The following is a 13,495-nucleotide window of genomic DNA, read 5'->3' as shown; positions in this document are numbered from 1 at the left end:
CACTTCTTTTTTATGGCAAAAGGCAAAGTATTTTTTCCAGGCATGCATGTCCGCAGAATGTTAAAATGATACTTATTATTATCATTGCTTGTACAGTTTTTCAAGTTTTATGATGGCAGCATTTTGACCTTGAATCGAACTATTTCTGTTTCCTATGTATGTCTCTTTATTGCTTCCATAAATTTGTAAATCTGAACAATTACTGCAAATATTGTAGATTTTTATTGTGGGACCTCATAATTAAATGCACACTATTTATGATGCATGAATGCACTGTGAATAGCTTTTATAATTCACAATAATGCTGTAGCTTTAGCTCTATTGGAGGTCAGACGTATCAACATACTGTAAGTGGAGCCTGTAGTGAGTTGTTTTAATTATAAATAATTTATTATAATGAACACAGTAACTCAGTGATGTCCTCTGAGGTTCTATCAGAGCATTGTTCTTTGCTCCCATTGAGGTGAATGGAATGACCGGTGCATGAGTGGCTTTGCTTAAAGCTCCCTCTGGTGGAACGTGATGATTCAGAGGGACTGCATTACTTGACATTTACTTTCTACTTGTTTACATTTGAAACTGGACTGTCAACTTTTAAAATAATTATATTGTTCTAATCTGCTGTACAATGAATTGCATTTTTAAGAAGTAATGGTTTCAATAAACCCGTAAAAATGCCTTGCAAGAGTTTCCTGCATCCGGACTCATGTGAGTATGTTGATTGACACCTTCTTAGCTAAATGATTAAAATCTGTTTGTCTATAAATTACAATTCTATATAATTCATTTTCTAATCTGATGGTTTATTGTCCTCCAAGCATTGAAATGGAATAGCCGCCTTTGGTGGGTAATTTGCATTGCCCCGTGACCCGTGTCGTCAGTATATCTCACTCTCTGACAACTTATCTAATTATGGTGTCGCCATAAATCCACAGAGAAGTTAATGGCATGCTATTTTTTTTACATTCCTTGATTGCTGCACTTCCACTTTAAATCTTGAGTTTTCTTTGCGCTCGATGAGCAATAGCAGGTTTCTTTTCTAAGGCTTGAATTGTACACCAGCTATCATTCTGACATGCGCCTAATTCAAGAAAACATATTCATCCATCCGGCAGCACAGTGGACAACTGGTTAGCACATCAGCCTCACGGTTCCGGGGACCGGGGTTCAAATCCGAGCCCCGCCTGTGTAGAGTTTGCGTGTTCTCCCCGTGCCTGTGTGGGTTTTCTCCGGGTACTCCGGTTTCATCCCAAAAACATGCATGGTAGGTTGATTGAAGACTTTAAATTGCCCGTAGGTGTGAATGTGAGTGTGAATGGTTGTTTGTTTATGTGTGCCATGCGATTGGCTGTCGACCAGTTCAGGGTGTACCCCGCTTCTTGCCCGAAGATAGCTGGGATAGGCTCCAGCACGCCCGCGACCCGCTTGAGGAGAAGCGGTACAGAAAATGGATGGTCCATATTCATCCATCCATTTTCCATAGCACTTGTCCTCCTCATGGTTGCTGATAATGACAGACTTTTGGCAAGAGGTGGGGTACTCCCTGGCTTGGGTGCCCGACAATTTGGATGGAGACAACCATTCACAGTAGAGATCGACCGGCCCGATTATTGGCACCGATATTTGGAATTTTTGCATATATCGGCATCTGTATTTATTTATTTTTTTATCTGACGTGCCGCTATCAAGAAATTAATTTAAAACTGGGTTATTTCGGCTCTGATGCAGCCAGGCCTCTCTCTCTCTCTCCTCTCACTCACAGTCACACCTACGGGCAATGTAGAGTCTCCAATTCATGCATGTTTTTGGGATGTGGGAGGAAACCGGAGTGCCCGGAGAAAACCCACGCAGGCACGGGGAGAACATGCAAACTCCACACAGGCGGGGCCGGGGATTGAACCCGGGTCCTCAGAACTGTGAGGCTGACGCTCTAACCAGTCGTCACCGTGCCGCCGCCTTTTCCTAAAAATAAAAAATACAAAAATGTAAAATGTACAAATTCAGGAACTTCCGCTTTTAGCAGTTCCAGTTTCACTTTTCCTCAAGGATTGAAGTCATCTTGAGAAACTTTAACTCAGTCATGCAAGTGCAGCAGAAAAGTATTCTAAAGTAATGCTTAAACATCCCCACAGATTTAAAAAAAAAAAAAAAAAAGTGAGGACATGTTGGAAGCTCCCTTTGGAGGTTTATCACAGTAGGAAACAGTGTGGGTTGTCGACAGTAACTGTGCATACAAAGCAGCTCCGCATCTCTGCGGGAACATTCACCTGTGGATGATTGTTGTCAGGTGAGCACTTCTTTGTTACTGATGCAGATATATTGCTGAGGACAAGACTTTTCTCATCTCTCACCTGAAGGTGGATGAGTCTTCAGGAGTATTGACTTTACTGTGGATTGCCCTCAAAGTCTTCTTTGAGAGAAGTAAGGGTTCTCCCAGTATAAGATGTTAAATGTTACGCAAGACAGGTCATGTCGAGATTTACGTTCTACCTCAAGTGAAGTGAGTTGTGAGTGCTCAAGGCAATTACTGTGATTGATGGAGAAATGGATTTATGGGTCAAACATACTCACCTTGTGCTGTCATTAAAAACTAGCTGTTAGAGAGCTGTACAATAATCAATGAATTATTATTGAGAATTTGGTCGATGTGTGGACGTGTTGAAGCTATTGAGACTCAATGGAGTGCAGTACTTGGCTGTAACCATCAGAGGCGCCACTGAATCAGTCTCAAAAAGCTAGTTGTGAGAAGGCCACAATGACGTCAACATTTTCCTCTCATTTCAGGTTTTATTTCAAAGTGAAAGTGGCTCAATGATGAAAGATACTATTGCAAGTTCATGGCATGCCATTTTGCAGTGGCATTGTGGGTCTGTTGACTTGACACAAGCCAAACCGTATTAAAGCCTAATAGGAACTATGTGATGTTCTGATTTGGTTTCTATATCTCTTTCCCTTCTGAACTCCTCCAGTATCAGACAATGTTGGAGAGGCCTTTTGTGATCCTGGCCAACTGTGTCAGTGCCGGATTACACAGTTTAGTGATGGTGTTCTATATCTTTATGGGACTAACAATCTGTCTAATCATGTGCTTTCTAAAGAAAGCTTCTGGTCTGAGGAGACTTTATTCTGCTCGGGGATCATTTTTTAATGTGTGAAAGTGTGAAATGAGCAAATTCCTTATGACACACTAGATATTATTTTTAAATTGCAGAGGATGGAAATAAGGAAAGACATTCAATATACAGTATGTGTGTCAGTGAATCCATTTGGCAATATCTGGAAGCCATGTTCATCATCAGTGGAAATCTTGCTAATTGACTGTTTATACGGTACATTGTTTATAAACTGGCACCTTTTATAGAATCGTGACAAATTTGATTTAGCAATTTACAGGGATTTCTAGATTGTCTTTATAATTTTAACAATTTAATTGGAGTTATTACATCTGCACAGGGGCATAGCACCAAATTCTGGGCCTCCATACGAAAGCCTGCTGAGGGGCTCCCACCGCACCCTTAACTAATCCATGCTGCCCCCCTTTTATTGGTCAACAACAGCCAGCCTCAGAATATGACAAAGGGGCTTATTTCTATTATTTCTATTTCTTGTTTCTATAATATTCTGCATCTTGTTTCTTGTATTGTGACTGACAGTCACAATACATAATACAGCTCTTGCATTAGGTAGCGTTAGAATAGTTTTTGCAGCTATACCAAATAAAATACTCGGTAAGTGTATAATTTCAATGTCAGGCGCAATATACTCTTGTTAATCTGTCTTGTCTCAGTTTTGATAACCAGCAGTGGCCTCCACTCTACTACCACATATCGTTTTGAATTATATTAAAGCATGTCATTTTGCTTGTTTTATTTTATATGGGGGGTTCTAATTTGGGCGGCACGGTGGCCGACTGGTTAGAGCGTCAGCCTCACAGTTCTGAGGTGCGGGGTTCAATCCCCGTCCCCGCCTGTGTGGAGTTTGCATGTTCTCCCCGTGCCTGCGTGGGTTTTCTCCGGGCACTCCGGTTTCCTCCCACATCCCAAAAACATGCATTAATTGGAGACTCTAAATTGCCCGTAGGCATGACTGTGAGTGCGAATGGTTGTTTGTTTGGATGTGCCCTGCGATTGGCTGGCAACCAGTTCAGGGTGTACCCCGCCTCCTGCCCGATGACAGCTGGGATAGGCTCCAGCACGCCCACGACCCTAGTGAGGAGAAGTGGCTCAGAAAATGGATGGATGGATGGGTTCTAATTTGACTCTTGCAGTCAGTTGTGTATACTGTACCTGACGGAGCGTTCTGCATGGGACAAGGTCAGGTTAGCCTATTACGCTGTCAGCTGCTGATTGCCTCCACAAATGGATGGTCGTCTCAGCGGAAGCAGCAGTGCTTCATTGAGAGAAAACTGTTTACCCACTAGCTGTCATCCCACCTCACGACCCGACAACAAAGTGTGTTTAGGGGTTTTAAAGCAACGTTGTGTTAGCTTTGTGTTATCAGAAAGTCGAATCCATCCATCCATTTGCTACAAACCTCTTGTCCTGTCAGTGTCGAGGAGAGCTGGAGCCTATCCCGGCTGACTTCGGGCGAAAGGCGGACTACACCCTGGACTGGTCGTCAGTCAGTCACAGGGAGGACATGTATAGAATCAGGCAACACTGACATTTACATTCACACTGTCACTGAGTGGGAACTGAGCCCACTCTGCTTGCACCTACAGTAAGTTAAGCGAACGTACAGTGCCGTGAAAAAGTATAAGGTCCCCTTCTCAAATTCTTATATTTTTTGCATAGTTTCCCCACTTTGTTTAAAATCATCAAACAAATGTAAATATCAGACAAATATAACCCAAGTGAACTTAAAATGCTGTTTTTAAAAGGTGATTTCATTTATAAAGGGAAAAAAACTATTCAGTTACCTGGCCCTGTGTGAAAAAGTAATGGCTCCCTAAACCTAATAATTGGTTGGGCCATCTGCAGTACCAACAACTGAAATCAAGGGTTTTCTATAAGAGGCAATGAGACTTTCACATCTCTGTGGCAATATTTTGGCCCACTGCCTTGCAGAATTGTTTGAATTCAGGAATTTATGTCTGGACTTTGACTAGGCCACTCCAAACCCTTCATTGTGTTTTTTTAAGCCATTCAGAAGTAGCAAAAGTCAAGTCTTGTGTTTTGGATCGTCATCCTGCTGCAGAACTCAAGTGCGCTTCAGCTTGAGGTCACAAATTGTTGGCTGAATATTCTCCTTCAGGATTTTCTGTTAAAGAGCAAAATTCATGGTTTCATCATTCACAGCAAGCTGTCCAGGTCCTGAAGGAAAAAAGCAGCCCAAGACCATCACACTACCACCACCATGTTTGACTGTTGGTAGAATATTCTTTTTCTGAAATGCTCTGCTACATTCACACCAGATGTAACGAGACACACACCTTCCAAAAAGCTAAACTTTCATCTTGTCAGTCCATATAATATTCTCCCAAAAGTCTTGGGAGTCATTCATATGTCTTTTTTTTGGCAAAAGTAAGAGGTATGTTCTTTTTGGTCAGCAGTGGTTTTGGCCTTGGGACTCTGCTATGGATACCATTTTTACCCAGTGTCTTCCTTATAGTTGTGTCATGAACACTGACCTTAACTGAGGCAAGGGAGGCCTGCAGTTCTTTAGAAGTTGTCCTGAGTTCCTTTGTGGCCTCCTGGGTGGGTCATTGCTGTTCTCTTGCGATAATCTTTGTAGGCCAGCCACTCCTGGGAAGGTTCACGACTGTTCCATGTTTTCTCCATGTGGGCATAATGGCTCTCCCTGTGGTTCGCTGGAATTCTAAAGCTTTAGTAATGGCGTTTGTAATCCTTTCCAGACTGATGGATGTCAATTACTTTATTTCTCGACTGTTCTGGAATTTGTTTGGATTGTGTCATTTTGTTGTAGCCTTTTTAGATCTTTTTTTCCGACTTGATTTCATCGGGACAGATACAGTTCAAGTGATTTCTTGATTGAACAGGTCTGGAGGTAATCAGACTTGGGTGTGATCGGTGAAAGTTGTCAAAAATTGTTAATTCATGATTAAAGTTGGGTAATTACTTTTTCACACAGGGCCAGGTAACGTTGAATATTTTCCGTAATAATAAATGAAATAACCATTTTAAAACAACATTTTGAGTTCGCTTGGGTTATATTTGTCAGATATTTACATTTGTCTGATGATATTAAACATTAAAGTGGGGAATCTATGCATAAATATAAGAATTTGAGAAGGGGGCCAATACTTTTTTAACGGCACTGTACCAATACATCATCAGTGACCATCAGAAAGTCTCATAATCTTGAATGTATTTTGAATTGAAATGGAAATCAGAGCACACAGCAATGTAAAATCCCGATGTCATTTCCTTTACATGGAGACACACCGAGATTTAGGAATCTGGTGTGTTTGTTACTTGGGCTTTACGGTAATGATGAAACTCCATACAACTGCTAATTAAACACACATGGAGCAGCAGAACATACAAGAGCATACAACATTACCAACATGCATAGAGTATCTTCTCTCTGGTCTGTGGAAACAATGACAAGTACTGCAGCTTAGTAGGGTGCCTTCTCTGCCTCTTTTTCTTGCTCTTAATTGCGCTGCATTTCTTCCAGTAGACCTCAATACTGCCCAACATGTTGCTGCACAACGAGGTACTACACTGACGACACGCAACTCTGACTTAATCCAAAGTGCAGGGGTGTGAACAATTAACTGTGAAATACCGGGGAAACACTTCAGTATCAAAAACAAACAAATTAGGTTGAAAAAAAATACTCCCTTTGCTGGAAACATATTTTACTAGAAGACATTCAGTTGCGAAATACATCAAATATGTTTGAAGTGCTGAAAACACCATCTCGGTTGCACAGTTTTTTTGGGTTGAAGCTAAAACAGGGCCCAGCGACAACGCACTTAGGCTTCTGGCATGAGTCAGCCTTCCCCCACGCTCTAAGTACCAAGCGCCATCAGTGGCTATTTGGCCCAATTGCCATTTCCTTATTGAGCATAACATTTCTATTTCTGTAGTCGGTTATGCCTACAATCGCAAAAAAATGCATCTTACCTAAAGGGTTTTGTGCTATTTGGGCTACAGTGTCTCTGCCATGTGCCACCACACACGGCAAATCCAATGGCTCTGCTGCAACTCGCCAGCCCACCACTGGCTAATTACTAGGCGTTTTGGCTGGTCCAACTCACCACCGACTGGAGACACTTCAGGGAAAGATAACTGTTTATTATGTGCACTAGTTCGTGAGCTAACGAGTTAACAGGCTACCAAGCTACCATCTGCCTCACTTGGTTTGGTGTCGTGTGTGCATCCACATAACAGCGACACATCAGGGAAAGTTAATGGTTTAATAGGCACAGTGACAGTCAGCTTGTGGCTGTGTGAGCCACAGAGCCACAGACATGTACGGTATTTGATTATTAACACCTTAAGGGGAGCATTCAGTGGACACGCCCACACAGTCCTGCAGCTCAAGGGCAGGCTTTATTTTTCATGATTTGGGAGCCTTATTTTATACAATTGGCATTTTTTTTAAATTCAAATTTGGCAGGCATTCTAACAACACTCTTCTCTGTGGTGTATCACATTTACAATAACTTTTCTGGATCCCTTTATAGAGTTGTTCAAAGCGGGAGTCACATAACTGCCTGAGAAAGTTTCAAACTTACTGAGTCAATGTTCTTGTTCGTTCTTATGAAATGTTAGCAACTACACAATGTCCCTCTTAGCGCCACAGAAATAGGTAGTCAATGTCTCTAATTAGGCCACATTTGATATGGCATGCGAATGAGTGGTTCAAATAATTTGTACCTGTTTGCAACAGCTGCTGATTCCGAGATGCTTTTATGCGTGTGTGTGTGTTTGTGTGACAGCGTGAAAGCTGCGTGTGCAGAGCGTACTAATGATGACTCAAGTCAAAGCTCTGACTACAAAATGAGGAAGCTCCATATCTCAGTCGAGGAACTGATCTTTTCTTTTCATCCCAGAAAAAGCTCTGATCACCAGATCAGATCAGCTGAGAACGGAAGCCTGATGGTGCATTTCCAATCTTCCCTTGTCCTGGATTGTTTAACAAACTTTTTAAAAAGCTTATTTGTGACAATAGAGAAGTGTTTAACAAATGCATTGTTTTAACTTTTTGGTACTTGAGATAGATAAAAGCAGAACAACAATAAATGTTACATTATTTAAATGAGTGGGTGCTTGTTTATTTACAATAGGTAGTAGTACAGTGATTTATCATATTGATATACCTGTACTGTATATGACATTACATATACAAAAAACTGTATATACCGTTGATCTCAAAATCACCACCCACCGTTATGAATCATGAAATAGTATTCATCTCAGTTATTTGTGATGAAATTGTAATGTCCATTTGGTAAAGATGTTATGTCACTTATATAAGGAATTACTATCTTGGTTAGTATTGTTTTTATTGTACTTTTATGTTGTAGAAGAATTGTATTGGATTTTCTTTTTTTAAATAAGAAAAAGAATTAAACGTGATAACATTAGCTTGAGTAAGGTACAGTACATGGTGACGAAAGTTTAAATGTTTTGTGGTCTTAAGCTTTTTCATTTGCATTCCATTTCTTAAAATAGGTCAAATATTTGTAATACAAATTATTACTCTCCCACACATCAGGTATGCGGTTGTTAATGTTATTGTTATTATTATCGATCATAAGTGGACCTTCACACTTGTGTACTTCCGTTTTGCTTTTATAATGGAACAAATTCATTTCACATTTTCATCTTGATGCGCTGTTTGCTCCAGAAACTAGCAATTGGCTTGGTGTTCGTTGACAGTGTAGAAAATCAAGCTGATAAGCCACAGAGGCAGTTAAACCCTCTGCAAGGTAATTTGATTCATATAATCCAAACAACAAAAGCCATAATCTGCTTGAATTTACTGCGTTTTGTTGGCATTTAACTAGCAGACCAGTTAACAAAATGCAGCCAGAGAGATTATACAACTGAGCCCTTTATTGGATCACAAACCACTAGTTATTCAGCATTATGTCATGCCATATGTCGTAGTAAAAGCCTAAAGCTGGGTATGTGTGTGTGTGTGTGTGTGTTTGCGTGCGTGCGTGCGTTCGTTCGTGTGTGTCAGAGGAATTATTAGCTGTTATGTTTTCATTATTTTCATCCATCCATCCATCCATTATCTGAGCCGCTTATCCTCACAAGGGTCGCAGGAGCGCTGGAGCCTGTACCAGCTATCTTTGGGCAGGAGGCGGGGTGCACCCTGAACTGGTTGCCAGCCAATTCCAGGGCACATATAAACAAACAACCATTCGCGCTCATATTCACACCTACGGGCAATTTAGAGTCTTCAAATAACCTACCATGCATGTTTTGGGGATGTGGGAGGAAACCGAAGTGCCCGGAGAAAACCCAGGCAGGCGCGGGGAGAACATGCAAACTCCACACAGGCGGGGCCGGGGACTAAACCGCAGTCCTCAAAACTGTGAGGCAGACGCTCTAACCAGTCGTCCACCGTGCCGCCTCATTATTTTCACTTGACTGTAAATAATCAGGCAGCATAGTTTGCACATCTGCCTCACAGTTCTGAGGTTTATACTCCAGGTTGCTCCCACATTCCAAAACCATGCATGTCAGTTTAATTGAACATTCCAAATGTTTTTAGGCATAAATATGACTGTATGTGCCCTTGTGTGGCTGTTGACCAGCCAGGGTCTACCCCACAACTCATAAGCCTGCTGAGATAGGCCTTAATGAGGACAAGTAGTATAGAAAATGAATGGAAGGATTTATGTCATTTCTGTCTATTTAAATGTCCCGGTGGCGTTGGAAAGTTCATAGAAATAGTTTATCTTTTAAACAAGAGAAATTAATGAGCTGCCTGTAAACAGAGAAAACAGTGGAGCTGCATGCAGCAACACAGAGGTTTTTATGAGTCATATTAAAATTAATTAAAATGACCTAGTTGAATCATGTGATGTTTTCCTAGTAGAAAAAAAGGATGTGACCGTTTGAGGTGTGGCATCTACTGTATCTATTTAAATGCACAATGCACCCGCTGATTAACTGAAGCACAATTTCGATGGGAGCAGAGGCCACTGTATATTTTCAGGCAGAATATTCCACTATTCACATCATTAAAAAATGCTGATTGAAACCAGTATGTAAGTATTTCATTAAGGATTGTTGTTTTATTTTATGTACAAATATATAATGTACACTTGACATTCTGCTCAGGGGCTGACCTGAAATAGCCCATGGTGGACAGTATATGGGCATCTCCATCCTCACTGCACAACTCAGACTCCCCATAGGGCATGTCCTCAGAGGCTGACCCTGCCAAGGTCCTTGGTTAATGAGCAAATGCAGAGACATTGATTTAGTCACCGTCTCCTTCCTATGCAGGCTCAAGATAAACCACAGAGTCTTCTCGAGTCGTGGCTCAGCAAATCCCCGCCAGAGTTATTTCCTTAGCTCACATTCAAGTGCCACATTAATTATCCACCAATGAAAAGTAGACTCTGGTCCAATTAGATAGCATATTGAGTAGATGCAGTGTTGTGCTGTAAAGATCCGCTTGTGTGTTGCACGGTAAGGCAAGCATGAATTATTTTAGCCCAGGAAAATCCCGTCATTTCAATCGCAGTTTACCAGTGATAGTACACTACGGAATGTACTTTGCCAAAGTGCCTGATGTTTTTTAACTCCGCTAGAGTGACCACAGTGGTCTCTTGCAAAGTCATTACAATTATATTAAGGGTTGTGCTCAGCTTCTCTGTTCCAATCCCACTTCACCCGTGTCTGGCAAATGTTTGTTTTGTTTTGTTTCTCTTATTATATTCATTATAATCCTTCAAGCGGATATTCAACCAACTCAACTGTACTGTATATTGGGTTGCACACCACACAGAGAACCAGATCACACACATGCAGGCATGCAAGGAGAAATGTCAGCGTAGGGGGCGGGACGTTTGCCTTGCTTTCGGGAACCCCAACAACTGTTTGCCATTTGTCCACAGCGGCACTCGAACCATGAGCCTCTGTTTCCAAAGTCCTTAAAGATGAGCTACTCCTGCCCGCTACCTTACTGAAATGTAAATACCATGAAAGTATGAACAAATCATGGAATTTACTATTTACAATCGGTAAAGAGCACTCCTTTTCCTGATCAGACGCTCAAATGTAGAAATCCTGTCATGTTATGGAGAATTCCGTCCACATGGTGGCACAACAGGATTACTCTTCCTTTCCTTCAAGTCTTGTTTTATTGTAATACTGATTTAAATCCTCTATTGATTCAAACATTGTTATCCTTCAACTTCATTTCCTATTTCAACAGAACTTGTAGGATATACAGTACACGGAGTTCCATTCAATGTTCAGGTTCAGCTTTGTTACAATAGACTAAAACATTGTCCTCTTAGTTACACAAGTCACAATTCTACAGTTTGCACATACACACATTATGAATAAAGGATTGTGCATGTTAAATGGCAATGGTATCCCATGTTAGTCATGTTAAAAAACAAAAAAATGGTATACAACTTGTTTCCCCAAGTATATGGACAGTGACTTTTTTTTTTTTTTAATGATTTTTGCCTTGACACCCCACTACAATGGATTTGAACTAAAACAATAAGTGATTGACGTGTCTACTCTAATATTTAATTTGAGAGTAAATAGTAAATAGACGTTCACTTGTATAGCACTTTTCTACCTAAGGTACTCAAAGCCCTTTAAGAGTGTCTCCTCATTCACCTACGTACTGATGACGCAACATCAGGTACAACTGGGGGTTCGGTATCTTGCTCAAGGATACTTGGACATGGTCACAGAGGCTCAGGATCGAACCCACTACCTTTTGTTTAAGTGACGACCGCTCTACAACCTGAGCCTTGCCGCCTCATGCCGAGAGGGTTCACCAAAATATGGAATTTACCATTTAGTGATTACAGCCCTTTCTTTTAGTGGAGGATGGCAGAATTATATCCTTGGAGAGAGGAAAAAATGAGTCGTTACAACATCAACAGAAGTCAAAAGTATTTCTGGAAAAGATTGCATTTTCAATGTGTCTAGTCAATGCATGGATCTAAGAGTGAAATTACAAAGAACATGAAGGCCAGATTAAGCATCTAAAAAAAAAAAAAAAAAAAAAAAAGTTTGTTGAAAAGGATTTGCAAATCATTGTAATCCGGTTTTATTTAGGTTTTACTCAACATCCCAACTTCATAGGAATTGAGGTTTGGAGAACTGATGGCCCATCTTTGCTCAGCCATACCTCTGTTAAAAATAAACAGTCAAGACTGTAATCTAAAATCAATCAAATCATTGATAAGAAACGACTCATTTATTGATCTGACATTAAAACGTTTTCCAGATGTGTGTTATCCACACAAACGTTCTTCTACCAGCCACACACACTCACATTTGCCCTCCTATAATATCACTAAGGTTCAATTCTCCCCTTCCTAGGCTTTTTGTGTCTAATTATACACATACAGTATAATGAAATCACTCAATGAGATAGCATGAGGGACAGCTGTTCTATTCGCAAACAAATTTCCGTCCTATAAAACGCTTCAGCACCGACACACAGCCGTCTCATCTCAATCGAGTGATGAGGTAAACGTATCTTCATAGTAAGAAAATCAAGCCATTGCTGTTGCTGGTTGCAGGGAAGGAATTGTGGGTCATCGTGCACACGGAGCATGTAAATTGGCTGAATTCACTTTTACTGGTTATGAAAGAGCAATTTAAAGCATATACGAAATGCAAACACTGCTGTCATACGACATATGGCCATTTTGTTGGAAATTTGGAGGCAAACATAATTGTGCTTTCAGTCTAGCAACAAGTGATTGAGCAAACCAAAATAATTCAGTTATCTGTTGCCATGCTTGCTTCATATTGTATAAAATATTGATGAAGTTTGGTCCTAGTTTCTTTGATTTTGAGTTCTTCCTGTCAAGAACCATGAAGCTGCTTGCTTGTAATGGCATGCTGCATAATGCTGCTATTTACAACCACAGCTATTTGAGGCTTTTACTCTACCAAATTTGACTATCAGAGAACAAAGCGACATTGACAAACAGGAAGTGCACAGCGATCTGCAGTCTAAGTGCTTGTTTCATAGTTCATCCATCCATTTAAGTTGTTATGCCTCTGAGGTTTTGTGACTAGAAAAGGAAGTCATGCCATTTTTCTTTTCTAGAGGCAAGTATAAATTGCTGTGTTTTAACCTTTTAAAAATCAGCTATGCACAATCTATCAGTGCAAACATCAGCATGTGCTCAATTTCCAAATGCCAAATGTGTGACGAGCAATCCTGTCATATTCCAACGAAAAAAAAAAATTGCATACAAAAAGGAAGGAAGAGAGCAATGCTTTACAAATTGTCCCTTGGACATATTGTATATTATCAATTTAATATGGTTGAAATTTTTCACATCTGGTGGGGTTAAAAA

Source organism: Phyllopteryx taeniolatus, chromosome 8 (assembly GCF_024500385.1).
Source record: "Phyllopteryx taeniolatus isolate TA_2022b chromosome 8, UOR_Ptae_1.2, whole genome shotgun sequence".
In the NCBI taxonomy this organism is placed as follows: Eukaryota; Metazoa; Chordata; class Actinopteri; order Syngnathiformes; family Syngnathidae; genus Phyllopteryx; species Phyllopteryx taeniolatus.
The sequence above is the reverse complement of the archived record's forward strand: the minus strand, read 5'-3'. Positions refer to the sequence as shown.